Here is a 3,814-nt window from a genome sequence, read left to right as displayed (position 1 = left end):
TCCTAGTACATTTGACTCTGCTTACTTGCTAAAATAGCAGCTAATAACATTGAAAATGAGTCATTTAATAAGGTTGATGTTAAAGATAAAGTTAGGAAATCATAAATTCTGAGATAAGAGCCATCCAAATGGGTGAACGGAGCAACTGACTTGACTTGACAATCATCTTGAATAACAAAATGAAATGTAGGTACATTTTAGTGTATCTGACAGAGCTGTCATGTTTATATTGCATGTTTTTTCTTGATCATATCAGATGGAAATATAGAGACAAAAAATAAATGTGACATTTAAAGTCTACTGTGACTTGCATGGATCGTTCCAGATCTTAAAATTTATGTTTTCAAAGTTTTCTTGGGGAATTTTTTTCCAAGTTAGACTTTAAAGAGCCAAGAGTCGTCAAAAAAAAGGGCCTCATGTTGAGAAAGAAGACTCATCCATGCTTTCATAACCTTTCTCTTCTTTCCTGCTTCTTTATAAATTGTTTGTATTTCTGTTAAAAGTTTCTGCACCAAAACACCATGAAAGAAATCCTAGTATGTGTAAACGTACTTCACAGTAAACCAGATCCATATTCTGATTTAAGAGCATAAAGTGAGAAATAAGTCAAAGCACTCATGCTGTGTTAATCGGTCTAAACAGTCACATATTTATGGATATAAATCTGATTTAAAGCAGCTGTGAAGTCTGGAAAAAAGTCACTTTTCTTCAAGCATTCTTGCATAAGTTGCAGGTCTTTAAAAAATGTCATTAGCCTGCATTTCAACCCGTTCAAGCAACACAGTCTGCAAAGTTCATCATTGTCATTTCCCTTCTATGAATACATGTTTAAATGTTGTGAATGCTTTTTCTTTTAATGTGTGAGCTGAAACCTTGGTAGGGGGAAAACAAGTCTACTTCCTGTCACATGACGCCATTGAATTCCTGATCCATTCTTTTAAGGCCTGAACAGACAAATCCTCACGAGAAAATATCATTTTTATATAATAATGGAGTTTCTGTGGATTGATAGTTTTATGTCAACTTAATCCTGAACGTCTCTAGAATAACCTGAATAACACAGAGGTTACATCAGATGAGCACTGTGGTGTGTGTGGAGTCATTTGTGCCGGTAGGTAAACACTGTCAGTAACGTTGTGGAAACTCAGCTAGATTATAACTCGCTCATTTTCAGTGCAAGATTGATGGAGTAGAATTAATACAGAGAATGTTCTAGACAATGCTCTGATCAGACTCTGATTTAAGAGAATAAAGTAGGAAATAAGTCAAAGCACTCATGCTCTAAAGAGCCACATACCTATGGATATAACTCATCTAAAGCGGCTAAAGTCTAGAGAATAGTCACTTCTTTAATTAAGCCAATACAGCAATGTTACTATAAATTCTGTTTTTTAGAAGTTTCTTTATTACAGATTTTGTTGACATGGCCAGAAAGATGATCATTCTACCTTACATTGACTTTTTCTGTTGTTTTAATATACTGTATACTCTCTAAAATAAGCCCCTATCAGTTAAATCCTAAAAAAGTACATTTTGAAATCAGTAATTTTACTTCTAATTAAGTAAGTTTAACCAGAGTAACTTTACTTGAGTACTATACTCATGTATTTTCCACAGTAGCATCCTAAAACAGCTGTTCCCTTTCTTATAAAGGTGTGACTTTACCTGAACAACCTGGTTGGAGATCTGTATTTTTGCCAGTAAGGAAAGATCAGATTTATCTTTGCAACACCTCATACATACCAGGCCTGAATAATAATGGAAAATAATGTTATTGTATGTATTTTTCTCCAATGCTGTGACTGTGTTTTAATGTCTTAATCTTATGCATTTTTTTATAAACAAGTAATAAATAATTGTACTCTCTAACCAACATAATATTAGACAGATTAAATAAACTTTCCCCCTGCAGGCCGGGCCTATATGTGATGAATCAATATGAATGACATACTTTTATTGCTCTGCTTCAATCACAGTAAATTTTCCAAAAGCTCTGCCAAACAACTGTGGTGTCCACATCAATATGAAACTCAGGAAGAAACATGTGTGAACTTTGTTGAGAAAATATCTAATTGTTTGACTCATTCTGCAAATTCAATATGAATTGTAGATCATTTTAATAAGAAAAATGTGCAAAATTAAGAAAGTAGGATTTCTTGTGAAGCATTAAAAAAGTTGACACTTGAATGGTTGCGTAATGAGTAGAGCTTAGCATCTTTGCAGCAAATATATTTTATTAAACTGGTATTTAAACTCACATTTCAGCTCAGAGAAATACTGCACCTTTTGTAACTTGAAAATTGTGCACAATAGTTCACAAGAAATCCTACTTTCCTGTCAATATAACCATCCATTATGACTTCAGTACTGACCCTTATGCTGTCTAGGTAAAAACACATGCCCTGCTATGATCTCATATTCTTCATCATTATGTTCTGCATCTATTATCTTATTTTATTATATTATGTTGTTGTCTGTGCACAATGTGGACAAGAGCAATGGTACCGTGCATAAGGATCCGTTTAAAGCTAATTTTTGCACATTTCTGCAATTTTGTACAGATATAAAAGCATCTTTTGCAAGCGAAAGTCATGTTTTTAATAATGCAATAACCAGAAAACTCCTATTTAGTAAATTAAACACTTATTGGGTGTGCTGTATTGCATGATGAGTAAAGCGTAACAGCTTTGCTGCAAAAATATTTCATTAAACGGGTATTTAGACTCATGTTTCAGGTTAAAGAAATACTGCACCTTCTGTAACTTGAAAATTGTGCACAATAGTTCACAAGAAATCCAACTTTCCTGTCAATATAACCATCCATTATGACTTCAGTACTGACCCCTATGCTATCTAGGTAAAACACATGCCCTGCTATGATCTTAATATTCTTTATCATTACGTTCTGCATCTATTATCTTATTTTATCATTATCCAAAGTTGTTTTCTGTGCACAATGTGGACAGGAGCAATGGTACAGTGCATAAGGATCCATTTAAAGCTCATTTCTGCAATTTTGTACAGCTATAAAAGTATTTTTTGCCGACAAAACCCATGTTTTTTATTATGCAATATCCTAAAACCCTCTTATTTAGTAAATTAAACACATATTTAGGTGTGCTGTATTGCATGACGAGTAGAGAGTAAGCAAGATGCAGCAAAAATATTTCATTGAACTGGTATTCAGACTCATGTTTTTAAGGTTAAAGAGATACTGCACCTTCTGTAGCTTGAAAATTGTGCACAATAGTTCACAAGAAATCCAACTTTCCTGTCAATATAACCATCCTTTATGACTTCAATACTGACCCCTATGCTGTCTAGTTAAAAAAAAAACATGACCTGCAATTATCTTTATATTACGATGTGGACAGGAGCAATGGTAAAGTGCATAAGAATCCATCTGAAGCTCATTTCTGCACATTTCTGCAACTTTTTACAGCTGTGACAGTATCTTTTGCAAACAAAACTCATGTTTTTTACAATGCAATAACCAAAAAACCTCCTGTTCAGTAAAGAAAACACTTATTTTAGGTGTGCTGTATTGTATCATGAGTAGAGCGTAACATCTCTGCTGCAAAATGCATTAAAGTGGTATTTAGACTCATGTTTCAGGTTAAAGAAACATTGCACCTTCTGCAATTTGAAAATTGCACTAGGATATACTGAGATTTAATCTTAATTCTGATTAACTGCCCAGCAGCTACTCTGTACAGAAAGAAAACTTTAAATTCTTTTAACCTGAGCAGATTTATAGAGCAGTACTTTTACTATTACTTCAGTAAATTTCCTCTGTGAAAAATGTAGTTAATAA

Source organism: Cheilinus undulatus, linkage group 17, assembly GCF_018320785.1.
Source record: "Cheilinus undulatus linkage group 17, ASM1832078v1, whole genome shotgun sequence".
In the NCBI taxonomy this organism is placed as follows: domain Eukaryota; kingdom Metazoa; phylum Chordata; class Actinopteri; order Labriformes; family Labridae; genus Cheilinus; species Cheilinus undulatus.
The sequence above is the reverse complement of the archived record's forward strand: the minus strand, read 5'-3'. Positions refer to the sequence as shown.